This window comes from Protopterus annectens, chromosome 2.part0 (genome assembly GCF_019279795.1).
Source record: "Protopterus annectens isolate FY-2018-M chromosome 2.part0, PAN1.0, whole genome shotgun sequence".
Lineage (NCBI taxonomy): Eukaryota > Metazoa > Chordata > Ceratodontiformes > Protopteridae > Protopterus > Protopterus annectens.
Genome location: NC_056728.1, coordinates 1,294,990,895 through 1,295,008,263, shown reverse-complemented (window position 1 = coordinate 1,295,008,263; position 17,369 = coordinate 1,294,990,895). Strand labels below are relative to the sequence as shown.

The following is a 17,369-nucleotide window of genomic DNA, read 5'->3' as shown; positions in this document are numbered from 1 at the left end:
TTTACTTGCTTATAGTAGAAATCTGTATTTCAGACCTTTTAAATTAAGGAATATTGCAGATTACAGACAGGCTGCAGGCCAGAGCAGTGTTTCACTTAAATCATTGTTATTAATTCCAGAAAGCAAATAATATAATTTAGTTTTAAAATAACACAATTTTGGTTCTTAGAAAAATAGACTGGACGTGGAACTATAGGTAGGAGCAGGCTTGCTTAGATAGCAACAAGTTGATAAATTAGAACTCTTAAAGGGCTCTGGATGATAGAAAGGGAAGCCAGACATTCAGGTAAGGTGTTTTGCCTTTTGATAGCTTGCTATTCAATTCCACACCCCTTCCTCAACCCCACACTTACTTCATTTCATTAAGTTATAGTAAGCCATATAGTTGCAAAGCTGTCTGCATAACGTGGCTTGTGATAAGCTGTTGCAACCTCAGCTACTAATGACATTCCTGGCAGCCCAGTGGTTTTGCTTACAAGAAAAATCATCTAAGCCATGATATACAACACACATTACCAGTTTCAGTTGCTAATCAGCATTTTGCTGCAGGAATGTGTCTCATTTGCAGAGAATTAGCCAGGAGTTTTGGAATTGTAATTCAGTTTCTAAAATGCAGTTTCCCACCATCACAAGCAGACCTCTCAACTATCCCTATTTTGGAGGAATGTTCTTGTTTTCAGGCCTGATTGAGAATGTCCCAATTTTTAGAGATATGTCCCCATTTTCTGGCTTGATTTACTCCTTCATACATACAACGTTTCAGCATCTTCCTCATCATATGTGATTTTTGAAGCTATCTAGCAAACAAAAAACACATTACATGCCCAACGTACCAGGGGTAACAATAATTAAAGAGGACACAAGTCCTACAACACCCTTTTTCTAACACATAAAATAAATGACATTGTGGGGTAGAATTATGCAATACAGTTTTATTAAGTTCTACAGATTTTACTTTGTCTCTCTTATAATGTGCTTATATTTTTCATTATTGTTGTCACACACTGTTTTTTTAAAACGTATTTTTAAGCAGTATCCTATATTCCTACTAGAAGCAGGAAGAGTTCTGAGCCAATAAGTATTCAAATTTTACGCTAATTAAATGTCCAGATTTTTAGTTGTAAGTTCATAGGTTCATACATTAGTACAACTCTAACTGCCCTTGTGGGCCATTTTAATCCTAGCCAATTACCTCATGTAAGATTCAAACCCTGCACTTTATCTTTTTAGGGTAAACACCTTAACTATTATACCAATCTCCTGTTTTTTCAAGGGCCTTTTTTCCACTTCTCAATGTCTGCAGGTTAAAAGTATGAACACAGGTGTTAAATCACTCTAATCCCAAATTCTGCATATTTTTGACTATGTACCTTTATACTATTGCTGAAGGAAATCAAAATCACTGAAATTACAGGATTAAGGGACACAAAATCAGCCAGCCATGCATTCTAAAAAAAGTGCACTTAACAAAATGCTGTTTAGTCATAATATAATGAAATAAGGCAGACTTTTTCCTTAAATTTAAATTCTTATATGCTTCATCTAGTTGTGCTGGTGTAAAAGAATAAAACTTTAACTATCAATCAGGCAACCTAGGTTTGATTAGTAGCTCAGGCACCTGCTGGAGATGGTGTAGGAAAAGGGATTTAAAAAAAAAGAGATGCTTAAACTGCTCATCTCTTCTTGAGGGGGGTTGTGAGAATATGCAAGGACACCTACCAGAGCTGCAAGTGTGCTGCTGTTAATACCAAAGCCCTATGCTTGACCCATGATGGAGTTAAGGAAGTATAAGAATCATGCCATGTTTAAGCAGTGTGGTGTCTCTTACAGAACCACAGCAGGACCTTTTCCTCCCCTCCTCCGATGTCACAGATAGTATGCTGGTACACAGATTACTGCTTACACAAACACAAAAAAGCCCCCTAACATTTCTTCGGTGGGGTTTCCTAATTCTCTTCCCATCCCCACCGAAGCCAGCAAAACAGGGGGGTGGGGGAGTGGGTCAGGCTAGTTCCAGAAGTAAAGAAGTTCCTTCCTCCTAAAGTGTTTCTATAATCCCCTTATCACCTTGATAAAATGGACGTGGACAAGATGGCAACACCAGGGATGGAACTTAGAGAAATTGGGGAAGGTGTCATCCAACAGCAGATCAAGCTATAGCAAAGAGAACAAAAAAAATTCTAACATATCTCAATGCCCAAATGAAAGCGTGCGTCATGATGTAGATGGTGTACATCAAGCTAAGCCTCATACTCATTTGGTGTATTATCTACATAAGCCCCGTGATTTTTTGGTGTGCATCTACATAGCCCTCAAGCTCCTTTGACGTATACTTCCCTAAGCCCCAAGCTTTTCTGTGCATTTTACAGCATTCTGCTTTTGTCTTAGCAAAGGTAGCATTAACTGACGTGTTCCTCTGGTTTAGCATTAAGTGCTATCGTGCTCAGAGTATATTTCAGCAGTATAACACAAGGCACATTCTGCACTAAAATGTATGCTACAGTCCTGGTAGTGGTACACAAAAGAAACAGTTTGCAGTCCTGTGTTCTCTTTCCTGAATCAAAGAACAATAGAACATGTACTTAACATTATTATTTTAACAAGTAAATTATCATGTTTTGTGTATTAGCTTTAAAATGGCAAGTCAGACTCGTTTGCTACCATGCAAAGTAATTATTGTCTTTTTGTTTTGTATAACTTCACACAAGTAAATACTACCATGCCTTTTGACAATGCTTCTTGCATTTATATTGGTAGCAAGGCAAGAGTCATTATTTATATTCTTACAAACTTAATTTACTGTATTCTTGAGTTATACTGTCAACTGGTGGGAAGGAAAGGTTTTGTAATTCAGCCTGTGAAACTGTCTGTAGTTGGTAAGACACCCTCTTAAGACTGCAGACTCTAAGAAGGGGCTTAGAAATGAACAGGAAGATTAGCTCAGTCAAGTTCAAACCCATGTGTCTGGGGTGCGGACTTGCAAGGTGGGTTACAATATCACCATTCTTACCATTAGTAGTACAGTATTACAGGTCATAGATCAAGAACTCCTGCTTCATGGAGCAGTTGCCCAAACATCTTCCTCCCTCATACCTATAACTGCTCTGTCCCACTAAAGCGATTTAACAGACAATAAATTATTTAGTTTATAGCACCCCTCTTGCGCACAACTATCTCTGATCACATTGCCTTTTATTTGCTACCTTTCTTGCTGTCACTACAAACTTAAACTGGCTTCAAACTTCTCAGTATGATATCATACAGTCAAATCCGCCATGCTGCAGAATGAATTTTCTTTAACATGCTTCTCTCATTTGTGGACATTCAATGCTCAGCCTACTTATATATGTCATTCTTTTTCCAACCCTACCTTCTTTAAAAACTACAATACCCATACATCCCAACTCTGTAAATCAGTTTCTGCCACTATACAGACTGATGTACCCTAATTTTCTTACAACTCTTGATACTGCTGTTTCCATGCCTGAAATGTAACTTTATCCTGTGCGTACAGGCCCAGATTAGCAATCTACTACGAGAGTTATATAAGTCAGCACTAAAAAATTAAAAGCACTACACCCTCACAAACTCCCCTTGAGTACCTTGTTCCCCATTGGCCCTTTTTTCAATTATAAAGGAATTCCCAATACTATTCTAGCACGTCCAAAGGTCAGTTGTCAATCTCCTCTCCAGCCCAGCTGGTGAATCTGCAAATCTCGAGGCAATGTTACAACTGCCTCATGCGCACAGACAACTCTCTCCTCCTCCCAACAAATTCCAACACATGTGAGAGATGCAACCATATAGCCAAACTGGAGGCTAAGCTCTCTCAACTCAGTAATGGCGTAACCAGTCAGGAGGAGAAAGAAACACACTCACTACAATTCCATTCTCACATAGACCTACCACGACAGCAAACCAAACACATAAACACACAAAAACATACTTGGAGGCTCTAAATAAAAATCTGCCTAAGCAGCACAGACCTCCAAGGCAGACACCCAAGCAACCGCTACCCCAAAACAAAACACGTGCAACACATAGCTCACAAAGCCAGTGTGCCGAACAGTCACAGCCCTTAAGGCTAAACAACACACCTGATACACTTGCAATAGGTGACTCTATCGTCAGGCACACTGACGTCCTGCTCACCAGGCTCAACAAGGAGAAGGTCACGATGAGCTGCCAGTCGGGCGCTAGGATTCGCCACATAAAACAAGCACTCCGGTCACTCCAAGGCAAGTACAAATATGACTCAGTCATTGTCCATGCTGGTGTGAATGACCTGAGACGTACCTCCCTGGACTACATGAAAAGAGACATAGAGGAGCTCTCTGAGCATGTAGCCCAGGCCGGTATGACCCTGACCTTGAGTAGCATCTTACCCTCACCAAGAATGATGCCGTAGTATAAAGAGAGGATGATCAATTTCAACAATTGGCTTAAGTATTGGTGTCATTCAAAGGGGATCCAATGCCTGTCAGCCTGGGATGACATGCTTGACAAGCCACGATGCTTCGCTAGGGACGGCTTGCACCTGTCACCCCTGGGCTTTCGGATATTGGCAAAGGCTCTTGCTACCCCCATAGTGCCTTTTTTAGGCAAGGCTCAAAAGACAAACCTACCTCCATAGGTATCACAAGGGATAAGAAACTAAGAGTAATGCTACTCAATGCCAGAAGTCTAAACCTCAAGATGCATGCACTCGAAACTCTCCTTAGCATAGAGAACATCGATATCTGTGCAGAAACAGAAACCTGGTTCAAGGCTCCCGAGAGCACCCCAGCACTACCAGGTTATACCTCATACCATGCTTTTCGCCCCAAAACTTGGACCAAACCGCAAAAGGAGGTGGAGTATCAATATGCATCAAAGATACCCACACCTCCAGGTTGGTGGCACAGCATGTAGCATCAGAGACTATCCATGTGCAACTAACAGTGGGTAAAACTGCCTTCCAGTTTATAGCCTGCTACAGACCACCCTCCCAAACCCAGGAACCCCACTCGGCCTTCCTGAGAACACTGGAAAATATGAAGGTCTCTCCAAACACCATTAAATTGGGCGACTTCAGCTACCCAAACATAGACTGGGAGCATTGCTCTAGCTCCAACACTCTAGCCCAAAGGTTCCTAGAATTTATAAACTCAAATGCTATGGAACAACTTGTTACCACTCCCACAAGAGGAGAAAACATACTGGACCTGATCATCACCAACATGGGGACTCTATGCTCCAGACCAGAAGTGTATCCCTCACTGGTAAGATCAGACCATAAACCAATCTCACTGGATATTCACATCCCGACCCCACCCCCTGCCCAGAAAACCACAGTGAAAAACTTCTCTAAAGCAAATTTCACACTCCTCAAAACCGAGGTGGAATCCTTCAAAGCCCCCGGGCCTGTGGAAAATACGGCCCAGACCACAGAATTCTTTATAAACGCATTCTATTAACACCTTCAGGAATGCATGGATCATGCAGTCCCAAATAAAACCAAGACCCAATCCTCCAAAGGCAGACATCCTGTCTGGTGGACCCCAGCCATAAACAAACTATACAATAGAAGGAGGAAGCTACTACATGATAGAGCAAAATCCCCAAAAGGGAAGGCATCTCTGATCAGTATTAGCAAAAAACTATGGGCACTCATAAAATCGTCTAAGGCCAGCTTTGAGAGAAAAATTGCACAGGACACTAAGGATAATCACAAGGCTTTCTTTAGTTATGTTAGGAACCTGGGTGGGAATTCCCAGATATGCTCAGGATTAGTCCAAAATGACAAAAAATACACCGAACCCACAGACATTGCCAACATCCTAGCTGACAGGTTCAGTGCAAACTTCTCCCCCCTCCCCACCAAAAGGGCAAATATCTATCCCAGCAGAGTGCTGCCCCCCTGACATCTCAGATGCTCAGGTAAGAGCCACCCTCTCCAAAGCAAAAAACACAGCATCAATGGGATCAGAGGGTGTCCCGGGCTTGCATGAACTCCAAGAAGAGCTAAACCCAAACATAAAACTACTGTTCAATCTCAGCCTTACTACAGGATATGTACCCAAAGAGTGGCGTACAGCAACAGTGGTCCCTCTCCACAAAGGTGGTGCCTCAACGGATCCTGGAAACTATCGCCCCATAACCCTGACTAGCTTGGTCTGCAAAGCTATGGAAAGGATCATCATGGACCTCATAAATAAAGATATTGGGGACCTACAGACACTGGATCCTACCCAGTTTGACTTTGTTAAGGGCAGATCCTGCCTCTTAAACCTCGTCAATTTCTTTGAAACAGTCACCAAGGCCATTGACGAGGGGAAGGTGGTCCACACAGCCTACCTGGACCTCGCAAAAGCCTTCGATACAATACCCCACTCTGGCATTATAGGTAAGCTCACCAGCTTAAATATAAACCCCTATGTCACTAGATGGGTTGCAAACTGGCTCAAGCACAGATCCCACATGGTTAGAATTGCTGGAGCCATGTCAGACTCCAAACCAGTTACAAGTGGCATCCCACAAGGCTCAGTCCTGGGACCTCTCTTGTTCGGTATATATTTCTCGGAGGTACAGGCCAACACAGAAGGACTGTGGCTGACCAAGTTCGCAGATGACTGCAAACTGGGTGCCATAATCGACTATCCAGCCGACACAAGCATCCTCCAAATGGGCCTCATAGAAACAGACAACTGGTGCCAGAGCCATGGCCTCAAGCTAAACGCCAAAAGTGTATAGTCATCCCCTTTGGCAAAAACAAAGTGCCCACAAATTACCACATAGGTGGTAATCCATTAAGTACAGAAGAAGTAATTAGGGACCTGGGGACCCAAGTTGATAGCAATCTCTCATTTGACAACCACGTGGCCAAAGTGGTTAGAAAAACATTTTATATAGCCCACCTAATCATGAAGGGATTCACATCTAGATCAGGGAGGTCATCGTCTCTTTACTCATCCCTCATCAGGCCCATAATTGAGTACAATGCCCCTTTTGGGATGTACCTTACCAGACACCTGCAGCAACTGGAAAGACACCAAAAGTACCTCACCAAGAGGATGAAAGGGCTCAAACAGATGCCATATGCTGCCCGGTTAAAGAAACTCTAACTCTACTCAGTGGCATACCGCCTGCTCAGAGGCGATCTGTGCCTGAAGTATAAAGCCATGTCCAACCCAGAATTAATGGACATGCTGCACCTCAGAAAATCCAAATCCCATCGAGCTACGCGCTCGAGAGACTTGAACCTCAGCACTGAAATAAATAGGACATGCTGGAGGGACAGATTCATAACCCAGAGGCTCCCTTCACTCTGGAATAAAATCCCAGTCCAGGTTAGGCAGAGTCCCTCATTGACTCTCTTCAAGAAGAATCTTGATGAGTGGATGGGAGATCATAGGTTTACCCCGGGTATCACTTCAGTGTCACTGTTAGACAGAGGCACAGTATACTAACCTCGAAAAAGGGCATAGCAAAATTCATTTAAAATGGGTGGCGAAAGCCAAACACACTCTGGCTAGGCTTATAAATGCCCTAGGGCAGATAGCCTAGTATGAACCTATGAACCTATGAAGGACTAGAATACAGTATTGTCATAAACGTATCTATCAATCAGCCTTCCATCTCCAAAATGTGGACTGCTCTCTCTCACAATGTGCAGTAATGGGTAAAATGTGGCATTATTAATGACTTCAGCTGGAAAGCTCACTGCAAGATTATTAACCATTGCTGCATACTCAAACAGGGTCCTTTTGATGAATTAAAACGATTCAGTATTATTTACCATGGATATTTGTTAAAACATATTAAAACATATTCTTAACAATGAATTTGTGCCAAACTGTTTCAGTGAATAACAGCATGAAACACATAATTTTTAATATTCAAAATGAGGAGCATTCCTCAGAAGGAGGTACAGGTCAGAGGTACCAGCCTAAACAAGAACACTGAAAATATCCATTTTGATACTGCTCAATGGATCCCATACTTTCTATATGATATAATGTAGCTAGCAACATTAAAAATGATGTCCTCTTTTATTAAGTTCCAACAGACTACCAATTTCTCACCAGACTACTTCTGCTATGTTAACATTTGGAAAGTTACTTCTATTACATCTCCTTGGTCCAATATTCCTTACTTTAGCAGTAAGCCATGACTGGGTGTGGTATCACAGGATTAACCCATGGCTGACTTGGTTTAATCACTTGAGCTTTACCCTAGTGATTAAACCAAGCCAACCGTGGTCACTAATATTTTACATAGAAGGGAGAGTAAAAATGCTCCAGAAACAGAATGGGAGTTGGAAGGCTGAGAAGAGCCAACAAACCCACATAAAATGGTTTCAACAAAACCTGCTCTAGCCCTAGAAATCATTTCCAACTCATAATGCTCAGTAAAGGTATGCACTGAAGAGCGAGTAGAAGCTTCAAGGGTGGAACTGGTGTCCAACCCCTTAAAGAAGCACCAGAAAAGGCAACAGCCCTAAATGAGCTCTAACAGAAGTACACAGAGATTTACTATGAAAAGAACAACAAAAGGAAATGGCCTTAGATATCCAGGAGGAGATGGTTTGCTTAGAAACAGCCAAACCCAAAGACCTGGGATGAAAGGAAACAAAAAAGCTGATCAGACTTACAAATAGGCCTAGTTTTATCCAAATAGTACTTGAACTGTCTGTGCAGATCCAAGTTATGCAGGAACCTCTCACTAAAAGGAGAAGGGAAAAGAAAGGGAGGTGTACAGACTGATTCAAGAACAACTAATTTACTACCTTGGGCATAAAAGATGGATTAGTACGAAGGGGCACCCTGTCCCTGTGAAAAAACAGAAAAGGAGGAATGGGTGTTAAGGACCTGGAGGTCAGAAACCCTCTGAGCAGAAGTAAGAGTCAGCAACAAAAAATAGTCTTCTAGGTAAAATGTTGCAAAGAAACAGAATATGCAGGCTCATATGGAGTCCGAGTCAGTTTTTTGAAAACAAAATTAAGGTCCAAAGGAGGAGGTCCAGGTTTTCTTGGAGGCCTAATATGCAGGACGCCTTTAAGAAATTGTTTGCCCTCCAAATAGGAAGTCGAAGGAGGTTCAAGGGCAGACAAGCAAACATGGCTGACAAATGGGTATTCACAGAGCAACAGACCCAGCCAGACTGGAGCAACTCACATGTACAAGAGGACTAGAGGGGCCCTCACTGAAAAAGGGTCTTGGTTATGAGCAGTGCACCAGACCAAAAATCTTTTCCATTTGGACAAATATGATTTTCTGATTGAGGGTTTCCTTGCCTCCTGTAAAACTCTGAGTACATCCTCAGAAAAGACGTGCCTGAAAGGGATCAAAGCCCTTTCACCCACAATGTCAGTTGCAGAGTGGACAAGTGTGGATGGATGAGAGACCCCCTGTCCTGTGTGAGGAGATCAACTGGTGAGGTTACTTGTGGTGATTTTTCCCGGCCAGATGCATTAAGGGGGGGGGGGGTACCAGTGCTGTCACGGTCAAAAGGGAGTAACTAGCAAGATTTTTGTAGAGTCCAGCTAAATCTTCTGCAGGAATCTTAGAAGCAGAGAAAAAGAAGGGAAAGCGTATAGAAATATCCCCTTCCAAAGAAAAGAAAGGGCATCCAGCTTCCATGCCAGATGGCATGGCACTCTGGTAGAAGACAAGAAGCTGCCTGTTCAGTTGGGAGGCAAAAAGATCTGAGGAATACCCTACCGATGGACAATATCCAGAAAATGTCTCTGTGAAGCATCCATTTGTGAGCTTGTGTTTTAGACTTGCTGAGAGAGTTTGCCACTATATTGTGCTCTGAAGGAATGTATACTACCTGAAGAGTTAACTGATAACTGACAACCACTTCCCTAACCTGAAGCACCATCCTGCAGAGGAGGTAAGATTTCATGCCCCCCTGCTTGTTGACATACCATTATCACTGTAGTGTTGCCTGTATACATCTTCAAGGGGTCTGGCGAGAACATGGGGTGAAAAGCCTGAAGGGCCAGAATCAGAGGTCTCCTCCCTTTGATGCTGATATGGTCTGACTTCTGATGGGGAGACCAAAGACCCTGAACTTTCAGGTGACCAAGAGAAGCCCCCACCCCATGTCTGAAGCATCTGTGAACAGCTCTTGAGAAGGGACTGGAGGCTCAAAGGGCTGGCCTGGGTTGAGAACAAACTGTTGAATCCACCACTTGAATTCCTTCTTGATACAGGGAAAGAGAGGTACACTGAAATCCAGAGAGTGATGACACTGTAGCCAAACTGATTTGAGGTACAATTGAAGCTTCTTTATATGCAGTATGGTAACAGGAAACATTGGAATAGAACTGGTCATGAACCCCAGGGCCCAAAGAAACTCCCTAGCTGGCATGGCATTCTGAGGAAGAACAGACTGAAAGAAGGCTGTCAATGATAATACCTTTGGAGGTGGAAGGAAGGCCAACATTGGCACCTTCTGAATCCTCCAGTCCAGATACACATGATCCCCAGAGGGAGTCAGGGCAGATTTTGGAAGTTGATAGTAAACCCCAGACTTTTTAGAAGAAAGATGGTGAACTGCAGATCCTGTAACAATCAACTGGGAGAAGACGCCTGAAGCAAAAGGTTGTCTAGATAAGGAAAAATCTGAATGCTTTTGAACCTGCAGAAGGAAATCACAGGAGCCAGGCATTTTGTGAATACCCTTGGGGCAGCAGATAGGCTAAAGGGCAAAGCAGAGAACTGAAAATGAGAAGATCACACAGTGAAATGTAAAACGTTTCTGAAGAGAGGGTGAATAGGGATATGAAGGTAAGCATCTTTCAGATCCAATGACACCAGAAAACAGTTTGAAGAGTAAGCACCTGGAACGAAGGGTTCTTGAGGAAGGCGTTGAGCTGGAAAATATCCAAAATAAGTCTCCATGTGCTGTCCTTCTGAGGAACCAGGAACATCCTGGAATAAAAACCCTTTCCCACTTGGGAAGGAGGGACTGGATGAATGGTTCCTTGGTTCAACAGGGACACTACAATCTCTGTGAAACTAGGAATTTGTTCTAGAGGAGGTTGAAGAATCCATGAAAAAGGAGGGAGAGATTTTCATTCAATGAAGTAACCCCGATGGATGACAGAAAGATCTCAAAAGTCTGAAGTGATGAAATGCCAATTTGGAAAACAAAGGGAGAGCTGAAGGGACAAAGGAACCTGGTCTAAAAGAAGGGGTAGGAGGTGAACTGTCAAAGGGAAGGCTTATCAGATAAAGGAGGCTTCTAAGCCCCAGAAATCTGAGAAGTCTTATCAGAGGGGGCCTGCCTCCCACCCTTCTTGTTCTTAGAGGCCTGGCAGGGTTGCCTGCAAACAAAAGCAGACATAGGATAATTCATAGGTGTTTACTAGGCTAATGAGCACAATGGCCTTTTTAAGCCTAGCCATGCATCCAAAATCTCTGACAAGTTCTGATATCAAGTGTAAGCAGGGACTTAAGAGATGAAGCATTTACAAGCAGGGGCCTGTGAGATGAACCATTTACAGGCTGCCTGTGTCCATTAGAGACATAGGTACCAAACCAGGGATGATCTTCCTGTTCCATATCCAATTGTTCAAGTTGCACTTGAATTGGGTTAGGGAGGACCTCTGCTTCAAATGGATGGACAGCCTGTTTCAGAGATGGGGAACTTGGGGATAGGACATACAAAAATATGTTTAAGGGATTGCAATGCTTTGTCTCTTTTTTTGAAGAGACTTAAACAGGTCAGCAGCAGCAGTCCCAAAAAGATGTGTACTGTCCAAAGGAGCATCCAACAACCTGGTCTTAATGTCCTCAGGTAGACACTGGAGATGAAACCAAGAATAATGCCTTATGATGGAAATACAAGAGGCATCAGCAGCATCATAACTACTCTTAATAGAGAGACGAGCCACTTGAGAAGCAGGACCTAAAAAAGATAAGGCACAGGATTTGCCATCAGAATTAGGGAGGTCAGAAATAAACTGGCAAGCCTGAGCAACCAAGGCAACAGCAGATCTGGTCATGTGGGTCTGATAATTAATAGCCCTAATGGCCAAAGTAGAAGTGTAAACTTTATTACCAATCCTCTCTATTGCCCTACTATCTTTATCAGAAAGCAAAGGTTTGGAAGAAGGCAAAAGGTGAGAAGGTTTGTCAGAAGAGACTGACACCACAGCAGAATGACATTTAAATAAAAAATTTAAAATCCTTAGAAATCTTATAAAAACCCATCAAGTTTCTTAGGAGCAGGAGGGTGAGAATCGGGAGACTTGGAAACAGCAATGAAAGTATTTAACAAGGCAGCCAACACATGAGGAACTGCTGAGTACCCACCAGAAGCAACTCATACTCTTCTCTGAGTATTAGACACTTGAGAAGAATCCCACTTAAAAATTCCATCATCCTAGAAACTGTGTCCCCAAAAGACAATTCCTCAAAATGAGACTCAACGCTAACAGAAGCCTCTTCATCAAAACCATAAGCCAAAGCCGAAGGCATCTGTGTGAAGAGTAGGACAAAGACCCCTCCATCAGACACTAAAATCCTCATCCGAATAATCCAGTTCCCTAAACCATTTAGAAGTGGTGGAGGTCCAAGGAGGAGTGGGAAATGAAACCTCTTAAGGAAGCTTTAGGGCCATTAAGGCAGAAAACAAACCCAAAGTAAAATCTTGCCATTCCCTTTCGAGATCCTTAGGATGGAGCAAAAGATTTTTCACTTTTTGTATTTTCTTAGAAGGGACATCAGCCCTAAGAAATACCGGAGGTCCAACCCTTGGTAAGATTCGATAAGAGAACCTGGAACCTCCTCCCTGACCAATATCTGTGGAATCCCTCTAGGACCTTCTGAAATAATCCACTGTGGTTCCCCCTTAATAAGCGGAGCAGACACCTGCATAGCTTCATAAGACATCCAAAAAGACAGACCTATGCCAGCCTCTGGCAGGGTCGCTGTAGAGGAATCTGACATAGATGCTGAATGACCTACACAGCTACTACCTGCTTCTAGAGGGACAGCCAGCAGATGCTGGACAGCTAAAGAATACATCTGAGACTTCTTGGCCTTCTTTTTATCTAGTGAGAATATCTCAGAGTTAAAGGATTCTCCCATGGTACCTTGGCTAACTGTTTAAGCCACTAGTTTTCAAGATAAATGGCCAGGGAAGACAAACAGCTGAGTGTCTAAGGCACAAATGCCTTACAGATGCTACAATAAGTAGAGTCATGGGAAGCACCCAAAGACACTGTCCGTGACGATCCTTATGAGGAATCTGCCTCCAACACTGACATTTTCCCTTCTTGGATGGCATGAACTCTAGGTAGTGAATTAGCATACAAGACTAAATAAAGTAAAAAAAAAAAAACAAACCCAGTAAAACACTTCTCTGAATACTCAGTACAGCAACAAGTTGTTCAGAGCAACTGGCAAAAATGGCATTCAAACTGGTGACAAAAAAGTTCTGGATATTTGTGTCCATACATGCCTTTTATACCCTGTGTTCTGTATAGGCAGCATAAATGTGACATATGGCAAATACAAGGTCTGTTTTAGACTTTTGCATATTGTCTGAGCATTGATTCTCGAATACTACAACAGTGATATAGAAGGACATCTTCTAAGACATCATGACTCCTTAAAGCAAAATTCACCTGAAACATTGTCTATCGCTGCATTGTACTAATTATTCCATACAAGCTGTCTGCATCCACTCCCTAACCCCATTAATTTTTTCCCTTTTAATTTTGTGCCCCTGCAAAGTTTTCAGTTCATATGCAATATCTTTCCAAGCTTTACTTTTTAAAAAACTATCAACGTTCATTTGTGCAGTCCTGTTTTACAGTCAACTTTTAACATTTACCACAACACTGTCTCATTTCAATATAATGACAGGAAAGACAGCACTATAGACAAGTTCCAAATTGGAACCACAGCTATTTTACATTTCAGTAGTTCATCATCCCATATACTTTCCTTGTCCCAAACAGCCATTCTCCTGTCTGTTTCTACAAGTTATTTGCCAGAGGCAGCATTTTGCATGAAAAATTCTTGAGACATATCCCATCAAATGATCAGATAAAAGAAAACAGTTTTAAATTCCTAGACTTGTAACTATGAGATTATAAATATAGATGCATATATGTATTATATATATGTTACATACACATGTAAACACATGCACATACTGCAAGTACAAGTGTGAGACTGCTGTATCTCTGAGTATTCCTTTTTCTCTGAGCTATAGAGAAATCCCAGTTAGTATAATTAAATAATGGAAATTGGGGTGGGAGGGTGGGTCTAGCCCCTTCCAAATAATAGTGGTTTGCTGACATTTAAATATGTATTGCAGCATTTAATGAGTCAATACTGCTAACTGCTCACAAACTCATTTTCAAAACCTCTAACTGCCCTTCCCTCTCCTCCATACTCACCTTGCATCATCCTGACAAACTACTCACGTCCAGTAACCAGAACCTCCTCGAAGTGTACAAACCCTTACACACACCTGGGGAATTTCTCCTGTATTTCTCCCTTGCTTGTCTATGGAATTCACCCCCCCCCACATTCGAATCACCCCAAACCACTCCGCCTTCAAGACCATGCTTCGTTCTCATCTCTCTTCTTGCTGGGAATGCTGATGCTCTCACCTGACCCCCTCTAAATCATTTCTGCTCCCCCTTCCTTTTTTTTTTTTCCTCCTTTCCAAAAACTCAACCTAGTGACTCCCTCTCACCTCATGAAACTTTGAGTGCATAAATGTCTGCACTCCAAATTATACTTATGTACTCCAAAACACTTATAGTATTAAATGAAATTAAAACATGTTACAACACATTTGCTTAAATGTTATTATTCTGTCTTATATATTACTGTGTTTTAGTAGTTTTTGAAAATTGTATTGTACTTGTTAACTTTGTTGCTATTAGCTTTATAATAATTGTATATGAAGCATTTATGGGCCTCCATTGAAAACGGGCTCATTGTGGTCCAATGGACTTTCCTGGTTAACAAACTGGAAATAAATAAATAAATAAATATATTTTCCCACTCTTAAGTTTTTGGGTAATTTTTTAAATAAAAAGTTTAGTAAGCTTTTTAGTAAACCATGGTCCCCCCAAAATGAGCTTTTTCTATTGTGACGTTACTCTAGGGTAACATGCAGTACATCCATAGACTTTAATGGGGCATCTTCATGCATGCATGGAAGTTTGCCCTTTAAGGTCTATGGATGCAAAACATGTTTTTCCATGTGCTGACATCACTGAGGAAAAACAAGGAACTCAAGTTCAATGATAACAGTGCATGTAAACTGCATACTTTAAAAGTATTTTTAAGTGAAGAAGCTGAACACATTATTTCATGAGGAAAGTACTGCTTGGCAGTTTATGCATCACATTTTGTGTTGCAAAACTAAGTGTACAATCCTTGGCAAATCACTTTAAAGGAGACCAATGAAGTTCAACGTTTGCTCTTTACCTGTGGTTTCAGTGTATTTCTTTTTTCATAATTCCTGGATTCATTTTAGTAGGTCATGGAATTACAATAGGGAGTCAAGATAATGTTTATCACCACTCCTGAATGCAAATCTCTTACCCCAGTTTCAAATCACCAAGTATTAACAGCAATGATTGATCTTCCACTATAGACTATAACAAGCAATTCGTAAACGAGATATCTGTGCATAATCAATTCCCATCTCAAACCTATGCTGTCTGATGGGCACCAGCTGCTATTCTTCTGTTTCATTTCCATTCACATGATTTCCCTTTCTCTACATTATCCTCAGCATTTACTCTGTTTACTCCCAAACTCTTAACCTCTTTCTATGTAAAGATCTGCAGACTTCATTCTCCAGTCCTCTCCTACCACATCTATTTTCATCCTCAATCACAGCCTATCCTTTTCCCCTTATACTATTTGCAACACCCAAGCTTATTGAAATATTTCTTGTTGCCCTTCTTCCTCCAACACCACGTAATAGCATCCTTACCCACATAATATTCTCTGCATTCAGTGATACTTCAAACCAACCCCATCATCTTTCAAACCCAGTATAATTAGCATTAACTCACTACCTAGTCACATCTGTCTCCCCAAACCACAACCAGATCTTATAAAACAGACTCTGTCCCTTCTGTACTGCTATCTCAGGCCATCTATATTCCAGTCTTGTGTAGGTCACATGCTGGCCAAGTAACCTGCAAGCCCCTACACACCCTTTATTCCTCCTTTTAGCACTCATCTCCTCCATAATCTCTGCACTTACTGTCACACACTCACCAACCAACTCCATGCCTCATTCCACAATTTATCAACAAATCTGTGTGTATTCATGTGAACATTTTTTTTACCTTTTTCTTGTTTCTTCTTAGTTCCTGTAATACACTTCCATTAGCGTTTCCCCATTTAGTCATCCACTTTTCTCCTCAAATACATCCATACTGCCTCAAGCTGCATCACTTCAAGGCATTACTCTCATTTGTTACTGTTTTTCTACCCTCAACTTCTCACAGTCCTTGATTCTACTTTGTCACCTCTTCCATACATATTAAATTTGTCCGATTCCTTTTTATCATATTCTCCAATTAGTTCCACACTTCACCTCTTAACCCCAAACCCGTTATTATGTAGCCTAGGATTAGTCAAGTATCCTTTACCAAACTTCTCATATACTCCCTTACTTTATTGTCACTCTCATTCGTGTCTTCCATTCTCCTCACATAGCCACCTTTTAAAATTCTCCCACATCAAATCCCCTTTCTGTCCAGCGCAGGAGAATTTCATGTTCTTCCTAACCCACTATTCCACTCTTTTGGCTTTCACATCTGTTAAAATCAGTATCCCCCAAACTGCTCACACTTCCTTTATTTTCACATATTCCACCCTTGCCTAGCTTCACCTTCTTCACCCTCCAAGCAATCCATAAACAAGTGTCACCACCTTTTCAGATGAAGTAATGCTAAGTGATATACATGGAACAGAATAGATCAAGGAAAAACAGCATCACTTTTACTGCCTGAATTTTGCCAGCAACATGCTCTGATCTGTCTCATCAGTAGTCTAGTGGTCTCTTAACCTGCATTACCTATATTTCACTATCCTAACTAGCAGTTTCTTCTACAGACATGAATAAGCAAAACACCTCAATATTTAGCACCATCCATCTTAACAGTCATAAGAGCTTCTCACGCTGTTTCAGCTCAAACTGGACCATCAGCTATTTTAGGTTCACTGCACATTAGACCCGCTCTTTCACCAGATCACCTAAACTTTTTTAAGACAGCTAGAAGATTTTTCACATCTTCAAGTTGTAGCAAATTATCATCTGGAAACAAGTTATAGATGTGTATTTATTACTATTTATTTACATTTGTTTACTGGGAAATTCCGACTGGACAC

General features: G+C 41.6%; 1 protein-coding gene across 1 annotated transcript in view; it reads right to left on the bottom strand.

The window, feature by feature from the left end:
* The window catches only part of ELOVL6 (ELOVL fatty acid elongase 6), a 722,002-nt gene that overhangs the window by 492,691 nt on the left and 211,942 nt on the right, over window positions 1-17,369 (bottom strand). The gene's annotated exons all lie outside the window — the stretch shown is intronic.